General features: G+C 44.8%; 5 non-coding genes and 2 pseudogenes across 5 annotated transcripts; all 7 read right to left on the bottom strand.

The window, feature by feature from the left end:
* Positions 1-36: 36 nt before the first annotated feature.
* LOC143009191 (5S ribosomal RNA) lies at positions 37-155 on the bottom strand. Its single transcript, XR_012964674.1, has one exon. It is a non-coding gene; the product is annotated as a 5S ribosomal RNA (ribosomal RNA).
* A 245-nt stretch (positions 156-400) lies between these two features.
* On the bottom strand, positions 401-519 carry LOC143010634 (5S ribosomal RNA; annotated as a pseudogene).
* A 245-nt stretch (positions 520-764) lies between these two features.
* LOC143009062 (5S ribosomal RNA) lies at positions 765-883 on the bottom strand. The gene has a single exon (XR_012964660.1). It is a non-coding gene; the product is annotated as a 5S ribosomal RNA (ribosomal RNA).
* A 6,388-nt stretch (positions 884-7,271) lies between these two features.
* LOC143007738 (5S ribosomal RNA) lies at positions 7,272-7,390 on the bottom strand. The gene has a single exon (XR_012964517.1). It is a non-coding gene; the product is annotated as a 5S ribosomal RNA (ribosomal RNA).
* A 4,216-nt stretch (positions 7,391-11,606) lies between these two features.
* On the bottom strand, positions 11,607-11,725 carry LOC143013583 (5S ribosomal RNA). The gene has a single exon (XR_012965157.1). It is a non-coding gene; the product is annotated as a 5S ribosomal RNA (ribosomal RNA).
* Positions 11,726-17,802: 6,077 nt separating this feature from the next.
* LOC143011914 (5S ribosomal RNA) lies at positions 17,803-17,921 on the bottom strand. Its single transcript, XR_012964954.1, has one exon. It is a non-coding gene; the product is annotated as a 5S ribosomal RNA (ribosomal RNA).
* A 445-nt stretch (positions 17,922-18,366) lies between these two features.
* Positions 18,367-18,485, bottom strand: LOC143010259 (5S ribosomal RNA; annotated as a pseudogene).
* Positions 18,486-18,711: the final 226 nt, after the last annotated feature.

The raw sequence follows: 18,711 nt of genomic DNA, 5'->3' as shown, positions 1-18,711 counted from the left end.
AGGACCAGGTGAGGCCTGCTGCTCAGAGGGCCAAAATGCTTACGGCAACGGGTTTTCCCAGGCGGTCTCCCATGCAAGTACTAACCTGGCCAGACTCTGCTTAGCTTCCGAGATCAGACGAGATCGGGCGTGTTCAGAGTGGTATGGCCGTAAACGAGGAGAGCAGCCACACAGAGGCTCTTTATAGGTGAGACAGACCCAGTTCAAGTCACCGTGTACACATGACTACACTCAAGTTCATGTATATCACAATTTACATGATGCCTTCATCAGAAGAACACTAACATTTCAGATAAGAAATGACACAACTTTATTCTCCCGAGGGAAATTGCGTGTTGACAAAGGGAGTGAAACATGAGGGAGGAGGACCAGGTGAGGCCTGCTGCTCAGAGGGCCAAAATGCTTACGGCAGCGGGTTTTCCCAAGCGGTATCCCATCCAAGTACTAACCTGGCCTGACGCTGCTTAGCTTCCGAGATCAGATGAGATTGGGCGTGTTCAGAGTGGTATGGCCGTAAACGAGGAGAGCAGCCACACAGAGGCTCTTTATAGGTGAGACAGACCCAGTTCAAGTCACCGTGTACACATGACTACACTCAAGTTCATGTATATCACAATTTACATGATGCCTTCATCAGTAGAACACTAACATTTCTGATAAGATAAGATACAACGTTATTCTCCCGAGGGAAATTGCGTGTTCACAGAGGGAGTGAAACATGAGGGAGGAGGACCAGGTGAGGCCTGCTGCTCAGAGGGCCAAAATGCTTACTGCACCAGGTATTCCCAGGCGGTCTCCCATCCAAGTACTAACCTGGCCTGACACTGCTTAGCTTCCGAGATCAGATGAGATTGGGCGTGTTCAGAGTGGTATGGCCGTAAACGAGGAGAGCAGCCACACAGAGGCTCTTTATAGGTGAGACAGACCCAGTTCAAGTCACCGTGTACACATGACTACACTCAAGTTCATGTATATCACAATTTACATGATGCCTTCATCAGTAGAACACTAACATTTCTGATAAGATAAGATACAACGTTATTCTCCCGAGGGAAATTGCGTGTTCACAGAGGGAGTGAAACATGAGGGAGGAGGACCAGGTGAGGCCTGCTGCTCAGATGGCCAAAATGCTTACTGCACCAGGTATTCCCAGGCGGTCTCCCATCCAAGTACTAACCTGGCCCGACGCTGCTTAGCTTCTGAGATCAGACGAGATCGGGCGTGTTTCTTTTTTTTTCTCTTTTATTATCAAAAAATAAATATTTTTACAAATACATTTTACACAAGTAAATACAAGTCATTTCAAATCAAATCAAATTATTTCCAACAATCCATAACACCATTCATCACATCTTTTTTTTTTTTTTTCCTTCACCCATCACCCCTCACCCTTGACCTATTGACATTTGCACCCCACCCTGATTTCCACACACAAATAGACAGTTATCTTCCAGCACCTTTTGTTTGAAATTCTTGTCCCCACCATCCCACAGCAGACTCACATTCCTTTTCATAAAGTTACAGAAAAATCTCCAGATGTTCACTTTTTTGTCCTCGAAATGTGAATAGTTTCTCCGAAGTCTGATGACATGTTTGGCATAACTCAGAATGTAATTGATAAGCCATTTGTTCACCCCTGCTTTCCTTTCCTTATACCCAAATAGAAAAAACCTCTCCCATTTTTCCTTTTCCGTGATTGTGACTCTAAATTTTTGAAAGCATTGGTCCAGTTTCTCAAAAAACACTTTTAGCTCCTTACATTCAAAAATAAAGTGCCTAAATGTCTCCACTTCCACCTCACATATATCACAAACCTTGCTGTTGAGTCTATTTATCTGGTTTAGCACCAAATTGACAAATATTCTATTGTGTCTGAGCCTGAAATTTGTATCAAAGCACTCTGATGAAATGAACTTCACATTTAGATCTGACCAAATGTGCTCCCTCTGAAGCCCATGGAACTGCCTTAGCCATACTTCCTCAGCTGCCGCTTTCTTCTTTTCCTTTCCCAAAAACACTCTGTATAGTATCTTGGAGTTAACTGATCGTATGTCATGCTCTTTCCCTCCTTGGATGAGGGAGAAACTGACCAACTCCAGAGCCTTCTCTGCCCTCCTCCCCTTCACCAGCGCCACCCAGCTACGAGGTAACCCCTCTAAAATTCTCTGGCATAGTCTTTTGATCTCTATTGGTCTCACTTTCCCTAATCTTCCCCTGACCTCCTGGATTACTTCCTCCTGCAGAAATCCACCAGCTCTTTGGATAAAGTGCTTCACCTGATTTAAACCTAGTTCCTCCAAGTACCTCCCTGAAAAAACCTTCCCCTGACACCTTATTGCCGGATTTCTGAAAACTGGTTGGTGTAACACCTGCTCCGCAGTCTCACATCTAAACTTTAAATCCCCCAGTAAAATATTCCACGCTTCAAGTATTTCCCCTGTAAATGCATTAACCTGTGCTCTTTCCCTTTGCTCCGTTTCCCTACATAGATTAAACACTCCTCTATTATCCCACCCCTGTAGGCAAGAGTCGAGGCACTTCTGCCACGCGTAAATCTTTGCGTTTCCCATAAATTTCCCTAACAGTCGAATCCGTGCACTAAGCTTTTTACTTTTCAGGTCCACCAATTTCAAACCGCCCTCCTTCTGCCCATTGATGAGCACCTTCCTGGCTATCAAATGCTGTTTTTTATTCCAGATGAAAGCACTCATCATGTCATTCAGCTTTCCTATTACCCTGTCCGGCATTTCACAGACTCTTAGCGCATACTGACACTTGGACAGGAGGAGGGCGTTAGTTACTATCACTTTACCCCTTAGATTCAATTTCCTCCCGGACCAGAAATCCAATCGCATTTTGATTTTTCCCTCTATTTCACCCCACGTTTGTTTTGTTGCTGCATCTCGATTCTTACCTACGTATACACCCAAAACCTTCACCATTTCATTTCTCTTTACAAAATTCCATTTATTTACACAATCGAAACCATCACCAAAGCCCATTAGCTCGGTTTTTTCCCCATTGATTTTGGCCCCAGATGCCCTCTCATAGCACTCTACATGCTGCAGCACCCTGTCTACACTCCTCTCATCCCTAACCGTAATACTTATGTCATCTGCGTACTGGTAGATTTTCGTGTCCGTTTTATCTTCCATTTCAATCCCCAAAATCCCTGGGTCCCTCCTAATGAGGGCAGACAAGGGTTCTGCCGCTATGGAGTATAACATAGCTGAAAGCGGGCATCCTTGCCTGATTGACCTCTCCAGAGCGAAGCTCTCAGTTAACCTCCCGTTTATTTTCACCCTACTGATGGCATTCCTATATATTAACCTAATCCATTTAGTGAAACCTTCCCCGAAACCCATCTTTTCCAGTGTTTTAAACAAAAAATCATGATCCACCCTATCAAACGCCTTCTCTAAATCAACCCCTATGTACAGCCCTCCCTTCTGATTCATTTTGTCAAAGATGTCCTGGATCGATAAGATGATGTCACTAATGACTCTCCCTACCACACCATAACACTGACAGGGATTCACCACTATGGCTATCACCTCCTTCAATCTGTTTGCCAGGATTTTAGCCAGTATTTTATAATCTGTATTTAGCAGACTAATTGGCCTATAATTCCCCAAATCCCCTTTGTCACCCTTATTCTTATACACCACTCGGATTAGCCCCATGAAGAAGTCCCCAGATGCTTTCCCCTCCCGCTCCATGCATTGAAAGATTCTCAGGAGAATTGGCTTTATCACCTGTTTAAAGGTGATGTAAAATTCCCCCGATAACCCATCCAGCCCTGGACTTTTGTTCTTATTCAAACCATTTATTGCTCTTTCCAATTCTTCCTCTGTTATGTTTTTATCACAGTCTGCTCTGTCCTCTTCCCCTAATTTTTTTTCTATCCCTTCAAAAACACTGTGGTCTGTAGAGTTTACCTCCATCTTTGAAAAAAGTTTTTTAAAATGTTTATGAGCCACCTCCAGCATTTCCCCTGTCTTCTCCATTGTCTTACCCTCTTCATTTTTCAGGTTTTGCAGATGAGCTTTCTTTTGCTGTCTTTTTTCAAGCCCTAAAAAGAAACTTGTATTCTTTTCCCCTTCTAAAATATCCTTCATCCTTGATCTGATAGCTGCCCCTCTGCTCCGTTTCTTCTCAAGCTCATCTAATTGTTTTCTCAGCATGAGATATTTTAGATTGTTGAAGTTTTCCTCTGCAATCGACCTTTCCAGCTCTTTATTAATCTGGTCTCTTAAACTATACTCAGTCCTTCTTTCCTTCTCCATTTTATTTTTACAATAGTTTATTGTCACTTTTTTGATGTGCAATTTCACCTCCTCCCACCACTCCCCCATATTTATACAACCCTCGCCCTGCAGTTCTCTTTTTCTTTCTTTCAGTAGATTTTCAACTTTCTCCCTATATTTTCCATCCAGCAAAACACTGTTATTTAAACACCATAACCCTCCACCTTTGTGCTCTTTCTCCCCCAGCTCCACCCATAACCTTGCATGATCGCTAAACCCTGTGAACTCATACCAGCATTTTGAAATCTTTTTTTCCAGCCCAGATGCTAATAGACATAAGTCAATCCTGGACTGTTTAAGTTTCCCCAGAACCGTCTGTCGTCTGGAAAAGCCCCTTTCTCCCATATTGCGCACCCTCCACAGATCTACCAGGTTGAAATAGTCAAAAAGCTCATTTAGCGATTTCCTACTTATATCACTTTTGTATGTATTGTTGCTTGATATATCCAACCTCGTAAGTGCACAGTTAAAATCCCCCACTACACAAATGTTCCCTCCCAAATGCGGTTTTAGTTGATCAAAGAAAATTCCACGCTTGTTGTCCTCATTCGGTGCATAAATATTCAAAAGTTTGTAAAGCACATTCCTGTAAATAAATTCAATACCGATCACCCTTCCCTCATCATCCTTCACTATTTCCTTAACATTTTTGATCTTATCTCCTTTAGCAAAAATAGCGACTCCGGCTCGTCCATTTACACCGTTGTTTGCCCACACTTTTCCAGCCCATGTATCCCTCAGATAGCTTCTCCACTCCCTTGTCCACTTAGTCTCTTGTACACAGAGGATGTCAAAAGTATCCACCCTTAAGACATCTCTCATCTTGTTAATACATCTTAAGCCGTTTGTGTTTTGCGATAGTATTTTTAACATTGTAAATACATAGAGATAAATCAGGCCCATCATCTTTATGCTACAGTTCACGTCTTACTTTTTCCTCTTTTTGATCCCCTTGTCTTCAGCATCCATTGCAGTCTTCTCTTCCCCAGCTCCTGGCTGTTTCCGAGGTCCATATCAGACTCCGAGTTCCCCGACTCTTGAGACCCCGTCAAGCATATCTCTGAGTCTGATTCTGGGGGCCGCTGAAGTTGAACAATTTTCACCTTCCTCTCCTTTCTCTCCGATGTATCCACACTCTGCCCCTCTGCTGCGTCTCCATGTCCCGGCACCTCAGCTGTCGATCCTCTCACCTCCATTCCTTGCTCTCCGTCCGACTCCAGTATGTCTCTTCCTTTCTCCGCTTCCCCCTCCGCACGATCCTTCTCGGTCTCCTCCCTCTCAGAGATATTCTCTCTCGATTCTTCCTGCTCCTCACGTTGCTTTCCTCCCGTCCCTGGAGCATGATCAACGTCCTCACAAACACATCTGCTGCTCTCCTTTTTGCAGCTCTGGCATTTGTTCCCTCTGCCCATGCACTCCCTTGCATAGTGCCCCTGCTCTCCACATTTTCTACAAAGGAAATCTGGACAGTCCCTCAGGATATGACCAGTCTGTATGCACTGTCTGCACACTTTCACCTGTTTGTCGTGCAAAACTCTGAAGAACTCTGCTCCAAAAGCCGTCTCAAACTTGGTCGAATATGGAAGTGATTGGACCGTCTCCGTGAATTTAACTTTCACATATCTTGTTCCGTCAGCAATTCTAGTTCCCGGCCACATTCTCCTGATGATCGGGGATACTGCACTTACTCCCCAGCTGTTCAGCTTGCCCAGAATGACGCTGTCCGTGATATACGCCGGCAGCCCCAGAAACGAGACCACCAGCTCATCATTACATAACTCCTTGGACATGATCGCGGTCTGTCCAATTTTTATGCCGTCCAATAGTCTTTCTTTCCCCTTCGGGTGATTCATTGTGATCTCATATTTATTTCTGCCCGTGTACCGGCAGGCGATGATTTTCCCACAAGTGTCTTGTATTGCCTGGATCAGCTCCATTGCGGTCACTTTATCTTCTCCAATCAGCTCCAGGGCGAGCGTTAAATTTTGCTGAAACTCTTCAGCTTTATCCTTAATAATCCGTATCTCTTCCTCTCTGATGATTTCTCTCTCCTGCCCTCTTCCTCCTTCCGCATTTTCGGCTACGTCAGGAGCTGTCACCGCACGTGTGTCCTCATTTTCTCCCGTCATATTCTGACCGTCCACGGTCCTGTACGCCCGATCGTCTTTCACCATCGGCTCGTTTGCCTCGGCCATCCGGTCCGGGCCCTGTGCAGCGACTCTGGCTCCCTTTCCTCTGGTTCTCACCATACTTGGAGCACAGTATAAACTATTTTCCATCAGGAAAACACAAACCAAACAAATAAATAACTTAAAGTGTCCCCCAGACAGTCAAAACTGCTGGGGGTGGCTCCAAAAACCGAGCTATCAAAGAAACGAAAAATCTGGGCTTAAAGAAACGCCACAGTTCAAACTCAAAATCAAAATTGCCGCACAGGATCAGTCAAAATACACGCACGCCTGGAGCTAACACACACCTCCTCTTACTTCCGTGTTCAGAGTGGTCTGGCCGTAAACGAGGAGAGCAGCCACACAGAGGCTCTTTATAAGTGAGACAGACCCAGTTCAAGTCACCGTGTACACATGACTACACTCAAGTTCATGTATATCACAATTTACATGATGCCTTCATCAGAAACACACATTTCTGGATAATGAAGTCTTACCTAATGAAACTGATAATCATCATATAGAACATAAAGAGGGACCACTAACATCTCTGAGGCTCACTTTCATCATCATCATCATCATCATTGTCACACAGTGGCTCGTGTACTTCACTTCTCATGTGCATTCAATCTTCTCATATTATGCCCATGTGCAATACTCATTTTCTGATTGTATGCTTTCATATAAGATAAGATAAGATACAACTTTATTCTCCCGAGGGACATTGGGTGTTGACAGAGGGAGTGAAACATGAGGGAGGAGGACCAGGTGAGGCCTGCTGCTCAGAGGGCCAAAATGCTAACGGCACCGGGTATTCCCAGGCGGTCTCCCATCCAAGTACTAACCTGGCCCGACGCTGCTTAGCTCCCGAGATCAGACGAGATCAGGCGTGTTCAGAGTGGTATGGCCGTAAACGAGGAGAGGAGCCACACAGAGGCTCTTTATAGGCGAGACAGACCCAGTTCAAGTCACCGTGTACACATGACTACACTCAAGTTCATGTATATCACAATTTACATGATGCCTTTGTGACATACCCCCCATTTAGTCTTTTCTTTGGTCCCTTTTCCATTAAGTTGTGGCCTTTTATTTTCTTTTGTTACAATGTTGTTGCATGTTTTGGCCAGAAGTGGCGCTGTAGTACTGGGATATAATGCAGTTGCAAAACGGTGAGAGAGAGAAGAAGTAGCCACTGAGAACGGAAGGCGGGAGATGTAAATGGTGAAGTGAGCTGTATTGTGGAAACTTTGGATTAAACGAAAAACTTTTCCCAGCACGCCGTTGAGAGTATTACTTTCTTCAAGTGTGCAACAAAATTGGCGCCCGAACAGGGACTCAACGTGATACAAAAAAGTCTGAAGAAAAAAAAAAAAGAACGAACGTTGGAACACGCAAAATGGAGCTGGAGCAGTTACAGGATCAGCTAACGGAGCTACTGTGTCGGCTAAACGTGGAACAGCTAAAAGAAGTGTGTATCCGAGCTAAAGTTTCATCAGACAAGGAGAAGAAACACACGTTGATCCGAGCAATTAATGAGTCAGTAGAGAATGCTTTTGAAGTGGAGGAACAAGATGTAGCAGAGACATTTGGGCAAGAGTTGTTAGCTACAGCTAAGCGATTGAGAGAAAACGTGCCCAAACCAGAGAGGTATGATAAAAATGAAGAGGAGCTACAAAAGCTACAAAAACAGTATGCTGAAATGCAGTTGACATTCCAGACGTCGACCAAAATGCTCGAGGAGGAAATGAGTCGGCTTCGGGAAAAAATGAACAGGACGGCTAGCCCGCCAGAACTCCCATTCTCCAGAGCCCCTGAAGTGGTTATCAGACGCGAGTTTCGGATTAATGGCCAGATAGGTGAATTGGGGCAGAAAGACAAGTTATCATACACTAACCTCATGTACCAAATAGACTCTGAAAAACGTAAAGGCCACAGTGATGTAGAAATTGTTGAAGCCGTAGTAAAAGCTGCTACACCAGGGCTCAGTTTACGTGATATGCTGGAAGCCAAAAATAATTTGACACTCGTGCAGTTGAAGACGATTCTTAAAGCCCATTTCAAAGAAAACAACACTACAGATATGTTCCACAGACTCATTAACATAACTCAAGATGCAAAAGAATCCCCTCAGAATTTTCTTTTTCGTGCAGTTGAACTCAAAGAGAAGCTACTGGCGGCTGCAGAAGATGCCAGCTCAGATGTACAGTATAGCCCAGACCTCATTCAGAAAAAGTTTCTTAGGTCAGTCAGTACAGGACTACTGAGTGATAATGTTAAAATGCAGCTGAAACCTCACCTAGATGATCTAGGAGTGACTGACGAGATATTGATAGAGAAAATGAATGATGCTGCTGCTGTTGATTGGGAGACACAGCAGAATTTGAAGAAAAGTATCCCAAATAAGCCAGCCAGAATAAATGAGCTAAAAACAGAAACAACTACTTACCAGCTGTATAGTGACAGGGAAACAGACAATGACCAGCCATCTGAACACAGCACTTCAGTCAAGGCCAGTGTTAAAAGTCAGAAGATAAAAACTCCAAAAAGCTCTTCAGAAACTGAACTGATGGATGCAGTGAAACAGCTGAGAGAGGAAGTAGCTGAGCTGAGGAAGAATGTTCAGTACTCAGCACGACCATCTCACCAGTTCCAAAACAGAGGGAAGAGGGCATGCAGAGGATGTCAAGACCGGGGTGAAGAGGAACAGTGTGACCACTGCTTCAAATGTAGCCTGAGTGGACACCTCTCAAGAGGATGCAGAGGCCAAAGGAACTCAAGAGGCAACACTGATTCAGCTAATATCAAAGGACAGACTGTAGAATGTACCTCCCCTGACACTCAAGAACAGCATAGCAGGTCACTCAACACCCCTACTATTCTTAGAGAAAGCATTGTACAATTAGAAGAGAGACTGCGAGCAGAAAGGTGTTCCCCAGGTGGAAGATTGGCAGGTTCTGCTTATATTAGCCACATCTCCCCTCGTCACCATTCACAGCTGCTGAGACTTATTGGAAAGAAGTGCATGGTGAGTTGCTACCTAGATGGGGTGAAGACTCAAGCCTTATGGGACACTGGATCGCAAGTCTGCCTTATCAATGAGACCTGGAGGAAGAACTGCATCCCAGAGGTGAAGGTACGGAGCACTGAAGAACTCCTCGGCCCTGGTCCTTTTGTGGGGAAAGCTGTCAACCAGACCGACATCCCTTTCCTAGGCTGGGTGGAGGTCACGTTCCACCTAGACCCATCACATGCTCCAGAGTTCACGCTTCAGGTGCCCATGCTCGTGACAGGTGAGAAAGGAGCAGCAGAAGAGCCAATCATTGGTTACAATGTAATTGAACTGTTGTTAAAGAATGGTGTGGAGGGTCCATAACACAGGCTGTGAGCACAGCTTTCTCTTTTAGCTGTAAAAAGACTGAAATGTTAGTGAAAATTATTCAAAACAGTGACCCTGAGTGCAGTGACGGCCTAGTGAGAGTGGGCAGGCAGAAGGAAGTGATCCCAGCAGGTCAGGTGAGAACTATAAAATGTGCTGTGAGAACAGGTCCTCTACTGTCCAGTCAAGAAGCCCTTTTTCTGCCTGATGAACATGCCCCCTGGCCAGATGGCCTGAGTATGTCAGAGAGCATGATGACTCTTAGCGAAGGGACATATTCTCGCATAGCACTGCCCATCACCAATTACACCTGTCATGATGTCACCCTGAGCCCACGCACAGTGTTGGGGCAGGTTCAACTGGTCAAAGCTGTCTATCCAGTGGACGCCAAGCCAGTCACTCCCCGACCAGCTTCTCCAGTCGAACGTCCAGAGGTCAGATGAGCCTGAGCCTGATGGAAGGACAGCGGTGGACGAGGAAAGGTGGGACCCACCAATCACACTGATTCACCTCCCCCTTGCTCAGCAGCGACAAGTGAAGCAGATGTTGAGGGAGGAATGCAGAGCGTTCGCCAGAGACGATGATGATGTGGGATACATCCCTTCCCTACAACGGAAAATCAGACTCACAGATACAACACCGGTAAGACGTACCTATGTGTCTGTGCCTAAGCCACTTCACAAAGAAGTAAAACAGTACTTAGAAGACTTGTTAAATAGGGGCTGGATCCAAAAATCTAGGTCACATTACTCATCTCCCATTGTCTGTGTGCGGAAAAAAGATGGGAACCTCCGTCTGTGCTGTGACTACAGAGAACTCAACCGTAAGTCTCTGCCAGATCGCCACCCTATTCCCCGCATTCAAGATATGCTAGATAGTTTACATGGGAGTGCATGGTTTTCAGTGTTAGATCAAGGCAAGGCCTACCATCAGGGGTTCGTGGAAGAAAGTAGTAGACCACTCACAGCTTTTATAACACCCTGGGGCCTATATGAGTGGATCCGAATCCCTTTTGGCTTGTCTACAGCACCCTCCGAATTCCAGCGCAGCATGGAGGAGTGTCTATCTGGACTCAGAGATGAAATTTGCGAGCCATATCTAGACGATAATCTGGTTCATAGCCAAACATTTGATAATCACCTGAAAGATGTGAGAAAAGTGCTTCAGCGCTACCAACAGCACGGGATGAAATTGACTGCAAAGAAATGTGAGCTCTTTAAGAACCAGGTCAGATTTCTGGGAAAGATCGTATCGAAGGAAGGCTACACAATGGATCCTGCAGAAGTAGCCCCAGTGCAAGAGATGAAGCAGAGGAAGCCAGCGACAGTGGGTGAGGTGCGGAAAGTGCTAGGATTCATCTCATACTACCGAGCCTATATCCCAAACTTCTCTCGCATAGCTAAGCCTCTCTATGCACTGCTGTGCGCTGAGATACCAGGCAGTGAGACCCCTAAAGGCACAAAGAAGCAGAAGGCTGGGTGAGAGAAGAAGTAGCCACTGAGAACGGAAGGCGGGAGATGTAAATGGTGAAGTGAGCTGTATTGTGGAAACTTTGGATTAAACGAAAAACTTTTCACAGCACGCCGTTGAGAGTATTACTTTCTTCAAGTGTGCAACACCTTCATCAGAAGAACACTAACATTTCAGATAAGATAAGATACAACTTTATTCTCCCGAGAGAAATTGCGTGTTGACAGAGGGAGTGAAACATGAGGGAGGAGGACCAGGTGAGGCCTGCTGCTCAGAGGGCCAAAATGCTTACGGCACAGGGTATTCCCAGGCGGTCTCCCATCCAAGTACTAACCTGGCCCGACGCTGATTAGCTTCCGAGATCAGACGAGATCGGGCGTGTTCAGAGTGGTATGGCCGTAAACGAGGAGAGCAGCCACACAGAGGCTCTTTATAGGTGAGACAGACCCAGTTCAAGTCACCGTGTACACATGACTACACTCAAGTTCATGTATATCACAATTTACATGATGCCTTCATCAGAAACACACATTTCTGGATAATGAAGTCTTACCTAATGAAACTGATAATCATCACATAGAACATAAAGAGGGACCACTAACATCTCTGACGCTCACTTTCATCATCATCATCATCATCATCATCATCATCATCGTCACAAAGTGGCTTGTGTACTTCACTTCTCATGTGCATTCAATCTTCTCATATTATGCCCATGTGCAATACTCATTTTCTGAATGTATGCTTTCATATAAGATAAGATAAGATACAACTTTATTCTCCCAAGGGAAATGACATGTTTGGCATAACTCAGAATGTAATTGATAAGCCATTTGTTCACCCCTGCTTTCCTTTCCTTATACCCAAATAGAAAAAACCTCTCCCATTTTTCCTTTTCCGTGATTGTGACTCTACATTTTTGAAAGCATTGGTCCAGTTTCTCAAAAAACACTTTTAGCTCCTTACATTCAAAAATAAAGTGCCTAAATGTCTCCACTTCCACCTCACATATATCACAAACCTTGCTGTTGAGTCTATTTATCTGGTTTAGCACCAAATTGACAAATATTCTATTATGTCTGAGCCTGAAATTTGTATCAAAGCACTCTGATGAAATGAACTTCACATTTAGATCTGACCAAATGTGCTCCCTCTGAAGCCCATGGAACTGCCTTAGCCATACTTCCTCAGCTGCCGCTTTCTTCTTTTCCTTTCCCAAAAACACTCTATATAGTATCTTGGAGTTAACTGATCGTATGTCATGCTCTTTCCCTCCTTGGATGAGGGAGAAACTGACCAACTCCAGAGCCTTCTCTGCCCTCCTCCCCTTCACCAGCGCCACCCAGCTACGAGGTAACCCCTCTAAAATTCTCTGGCATAGTCTTTTGATCTCTATTGGTCTCACTTTCCCTAATCTTCCCCTGACCTCCTGGATTACTTCCTCCTGCAGAAATCCACCACCTCTTTGGATAAAGTGCTTCACCTGATTTAAACCTGGTTCCTCCAAGTACCTCCCTGAAAAAACCTTCCCCTGACACCTTATTGCCGGATTTCTGAAAACTGGTTGGTGTAACACCTGCTCCGCAGTCTCACATCTAAACTTTAAATCCCCCAGTAAAATATTCCACGCTTCAAGTATTTCCCCTGTAAATGCATTAACCTGTGCTTTTTCCCTTTGCTCCGTTTCCCTACATAGATTAAACACTCCTCTATTATCCCACCCCTGTAGGCAAGAGTCGAGGCACTTCTACCACGCGTAAATCTTTGCGTTTCCCATAAATTTCCCTAACAGTCGAATCCGTGCACTAAGCTTTTTACTTTTCAGGTCCACCAATTTCAAACCGCCCTCCTTCTGCCCATTGATGAGCACCTTCCTGGCTATCAAATGCTGTTTTTTATTCCAGATGAAAGCACTCATCATGTCATTCAGCTTTCCTATTACCCTGTCCGGCATTTCACAGACTCTTAGCGCATACTGACACTTGGACAGGAGGAGGGCGTTAGTTACTATCACTTTACCCCTTAGATTCAATTTCCTCCCGGACCAGAAATCCAATCGCATTTTGATTTTTCCCTCTATTTCACCCCACGTTTGTTTTGTTGCTGCATCTCGATTCTTACCTACATATACACCCAAAACCTTCACCATTTCATTTCTCTTTACAAAATTCCATTTATTTACACAATCGAAACCATCACCAAAGCCCATTAGCTCGCTTTTTCCCCATTGATTTTGGCCCCAGATGCCCTCTCATAGCACTCTACATGCTGCAGCACCCTGTCTACACTCCTCTCATCCCTAACCGTAATACTTATGTCATCTGCGTACTGGTAGATTTTCGTGTCCGTTTTATCTTCCATTTCAATCCCCAAAATCCCTGGGTCCCTCCTAATGAGGGCAGACAAGGGTTCTGCCGCTATGGAGTATAACATAGCTGAAAGCGGGCATCCTTGCCTGATTGACCTCTCCAGAGCGAAGCTCTCAGTTAACCTCCCGTTTATTTTCACCCTACTGATGGCATTCCTATATATTAACCTAATCCATTTAGTGAAACCTTCCCCGAAACCCATCTTTTCCAGTGTTTTAAACAAAAAATCATGATCCACCCTATCAAACGCCTTCTCTAAATCAACCCCTATGTACAGCCCTCCCTTCTGATTCATTTTGTCAAAGATGTCCTGGATCGATAAGATGATGTCACTAATGACTCTCCCTACCACACCATAACACTGACAGGGATTCACCACTGTGCCTATCACCTCCTTCAATCTGTTTGCCAGGATTTTAGCCAGTATTTTATAATCTGTATTTAGCAGACTAATTGGCCTATAATTCCCCAAATCACCTTTGTCACCCTTATTCTTATACACCACTCGGATTAGCCCCGTGAAGAAGTCCCCAGATGCTTTCCCCTCCCGCTCCATGCATTGAAAGATTCTCAGGAGAATTGGCTTCATCACCTGTTTAAAGGTGATGTAAAATTCCCCCGATAACCCATCCAGCCCTGGACTTTTGTTCTTATTCAAACCATTTATTGCTCTTTCCAATTCTTCCTCTGTTATGTTTTTATCACAGTCTGCTCTGTCCTCTTCCCCTAATTTTTTTTCTATCCCTTCAAAAACACTGTGGTCTGTAGAGTTTACCTCCATCTTTGAAAAAAGTGTTTTAAAATGTTTATGAGCCACCTCCAGCATTTCCTCTGTCTTCTCCATTGTCTTACCCTCTTCATTTTTCAGGTTTTGCAGATGAGCTTTCTTTTGCTGTCTTTTTTCAAGCCCTAAAAAGAAACTTGTATTCTTTTCCCCTTCTAAAATATCCTTCATCCTCGATCTGATAGCTGCCCCTCTGCTCCGTTTCTTCTCAAGCTCATCTAATTGTTTTCTCAGCATGAGATATTTTAGATTGTTGAAGTTTTCCTCTGCAATCGACCTTTCCAGCTCTTTATTAATCTGGTCTCTTAAACTATACTCAGTCCTTCTTTCCTTCTCCATTTTATTTTTACAATAGTTTATTGTCACTTTTTTGATGTGCAATTTCACCTCCTCCCACCACTCCCCCATATTTATACAACCCTCGCCCTGCAGTTCTCTTTTTCTTTCTTTCAGTAGATTTTCAACTTTCTCCCTATATTTTCCATCCAGCAAAACACTGTTATTTAAACACCATAACCCTCCACCTTTGTGCTCTTTCTCCCCCAGCTCCACCCATAACCTTGCATGATCGCTAAACCCTGTGAACTCATACCAGCATTTTGAAATCTTTTTTTCCAGCCCAGATGCTAATAGACATAAGTCAATCCTGGACTGTTTAAGTTTCCCCAGAACCGTCTGTCGTCTGGAAAAGCCCCTTTCTCCCATATTGCGCACCCTCCACAGATCTACCAGGTTGAAATAGTCAAAAAGCTCATTTAGCGATTTCCTACTTATATCACTTTTGTATGTATTGTTGCTTGATATATCCAATCTCGTAAGTGCACAGTTAAAATCCCCCACTACACAAATGTTCCCTCCCAAATGCGGTTTTAGTTGATCAAAGAAAATTCCACGCTTGTTGTCCTCATTCGGTGCATAAATATTCAAAAGTTTGTAAAGCACATTCCTGTAAATAAATTCAATACCGATCACCCTTCCCTCATCATCCTTCACTATTTCCTTAACATTTTTGATCTTATCTCCTTTAGCAAAAATAGCGACTCCGGCTCGTCCATTTACACCGTTGTTTGCCCACACTTTTCCAGCCCATGTATCCCTCAGATAGCTTCTCCACTCCCTTGTCCACTTAGTCTCTTGTACACAGAGGATGTCAAAAGTATCCACCCTTAAGACATCTCTCATCTTGTTAATACATCTTAAGCCGTTTGTGTTTTGCGATAGTATTTTTAACATTGTAAATACATAGAGATAAATCAGGCCCATCATCTTTATGCTACAGTTCACGTCTTACTTTTTCCTCTTTTTGATCCCCTTGTCTTCAGCATCCATTGCAGTCTTCTCTTCCCCAGCTCCTGGCTGTTTCCGAGGTCCATATCAGACTCCGAGTTCCCCGACTCTTGAGACCCCGTCAAGCATATCTCTGAGTCTGATTCTGGGGGCCGCTGAAGTTGAACAATTTTCACCTTCCTCTCCTTTCTCTCCGATGTATCCACACTCTGCCCCTCTGCTGCGTCTCCATGTCCCGGCACCTCAGCTGTCGATCCTCTCACCTCCATTCCTTGCTCTCCGTCCGACTCCAGTATGTCTCTTCCTTTCTCCGCTTCCCCCTCCGCACGATCCTTCTCGGTCTCCTCCCTCTCAGAGATATTCTCTCTCGATTCTTCCTGCTCCTCACGTTGCTTTCCTCCCGTCCCTGGAGCATGATCAACGTCCTCACAAACACATCTGCTGCTCTCCTTTTTGCAGCTCTGGCATTTGTTCCCTCTGCCCATGCACTCCCTTGCATAGTGCCCCTGCTCTCCACATTTTCTACAAAGGAAATCTGGACAGTCCCTCAGGATATGACCAGTCTGTATGCACTGTCTGCACACTTTCACCTGTTTGTCGTGCAAAACTCTGAAGAACTCTGCTCCAAAAGCCGTCTCAAACTTGGTCGAATATGGAAGTGATTGGACCGTCTCCGTGAATTTAACTTTCACGTATCTTGTTCCGTCAGCAATTCTAGTTCCCGGCCACATTCTCCTGATGATCGGGGATACTGCACTTACTCCCCAGCTGTTCAGCTTGCCCAGAATGACGCTGTCCGTGATATACGCCGGCAGCCCCAGAAACGAGACCACCAGCTCATCATTACATAACTCCTTTGACATGATCGCGGTCTGTCCAATTTTTATGCCGTCCAATAGTCTTTCTTTCCCCTTCGGGTGATTCATTGTGATCTCATATTTATTTCTGCCCGTGTACCGGCAGGCGATGATTTTCCCACAAGTGTCTTGTATTGCCTGGATCAGCTCCATTGCGGTCACTTTATCTTCTCCAATCAGCTCCAGGGCGAGCGTTAAATTTTGCTGAAACTCTTCAGCTTTATCCTTAATAATCCGTATCTCTTCCTCTCTGATGATTTCTCTCTCCTGCCCTCTTCCTCCTTCCGCATTTTCGGCTACGTCAGGAGCTGTCACCGCACGTGTGTCCTCATTTTCTCCCGTCATATTCTGACCGTCCACGGTCCTGTACGCCCGATCGTCTTTCACCATCGGCTCGTTTGCCTCGGCCGTCCGGTCCGGGCCCGGTGCAGCGACTCTGGCTCCCTTTCCTCTGGTTCTCACCATACTTGGAGCACAGTATAAACTATTTTCCATCAGGAAAACACAAACCAAACAAACAAATAAATAACTTAAAGTGTCCCCCAGACAGTCAAAACTGCTGGGGGTGGCTCCAAAAACCGAGCTATCAAAGAAACGAAAAATCTGGGCTTAAAGAAACGCCACAGTTCAAACTCAAAATCAAAATTGCCGCACAGGATCAGTCAAAATACACGCACGCCTGGAGCTCACACACACCTCCTCTTACTTCCGTGTTCAGAGTGGTCTGGCCGTAAACGAGGAGAGCAGCCACACAGAGGCTCTTTATAAGTGAGACAGACCCAGTTCAAGTCACCGTGTACACATGACTACACTCAAGTTCATGTATATCACAATTTACATGATGCCTTCATCAGAAACACACATTTCTGGATAATGAAGTCTTACCTAATGAAACTGATAATCATCATATAGAACATAAAGAGGGACCACTAACATCTCTGACGCTCACTTTCATCATCATCATCATCATCATTGTCACACAGTGGCTCGTGTACTTCACTTCTCATGTGCATTCAATCATCTCATATTATGCCCATGTGCAATACTCATTTTCTGATTGTATGCTTTCATATAAGATAAGATAAGATACAACTTTATTCTCCCGAGGGACATTGGGTGTTGACAGAGGGAGTGAAACATGAGGGAGGAGGACCAGGTGAGGCCTGCTGCTCAGAGGGCCAAAATGCTAACGGCACCGGGTATTCCCAGGCGGTCTCCCATCCAAGTACTAACCTGGCCCGACGCTGCTTAGCTTCCGAGATCAGACGAGATCAGGCGTGTTCAGAGTGGTATGGCCGTAAACGAGGAGAGCAGCCACACAGAGGCTCTTTATAAGTGAGACAGACCCAGTTCAAGTCACCGTGTACACATGACTACACTCAAGTTCATGTATATCACAATTTACATGATGCCTTCATCAGAAACACACATTTCTGGATAATGAAGTCTTACCTAATGAAACTGATAATCATCACATAGAACATACAGAGGGACCACTTACATCTCTGACGCTCACTTTCATCCTCATCATCATCATTGTCACACAGTGGCTCGTGTTCTTCACTTCTCATGTGCATTCAATCTTCTCATATTATGACCATGTGCAATACTCATTTTCTGAATGTATGCTTTCATATAAGATAAGATAAGATACATCTTTATTCTCCCGAGGGAAATTGCGTGTTTACAGAGGGAGTGAAACATGAGGAAGGAGGACCAGGTGAGGCCTGCTGCTCAGAGGGCCAAAATGCTAACGGCACCGGGTATTCCCAGGCGGTCTCCCATCCAAGTACTAACCTGGCCGGACGCTGCTTAGCTTCTGAGATCAGAAGAGATCGGGCGTGTTCAGAGTGGTATGGCCGTAAACGAGGAGAGGAGCCACACAGAGGCTCTTTATAGGCGAGACAGACCCAGTTCAAGTCACCGTGTACACATGACTACACTCAAGTTCATGTATATCACAATTTACATGATGCCTTTGTGACATACCCCCCATTTAGTCTTTTCTTTGGTCCCTTTTCCATTAAGTTGTGGCCTTTTATTTTCTTTTGTTACGATGTTGTTGCATGTTTTGGCCAGAAGTGGCGCTGTAG

This window comes from Genypterus blacodes, unplaced genomic scaffold, assembly GCF_046128005.1.
Source record: "Genypterus blacodes isolate CSIRO-AG114 ecotype Tasmania unplaced genomic scaffold, CSIRO-AGI_Gbla_v1 ptg000002l_1, whole genome shotgun sequence".
In the NCBI taxonomy this organism is placed as follows: domain Eukaryota; kingdom Metazoa; phylum Chordata; class Actinopteri; order Ophidiiformes; family Ophidiidae; genus Genypterus; species Genypterus blacodes.
The sequence above is the reverse complement of the archived record's forward strand: the minus strand, read 5'-3'. Positions and strand labels throughout refer to the sequence as shown.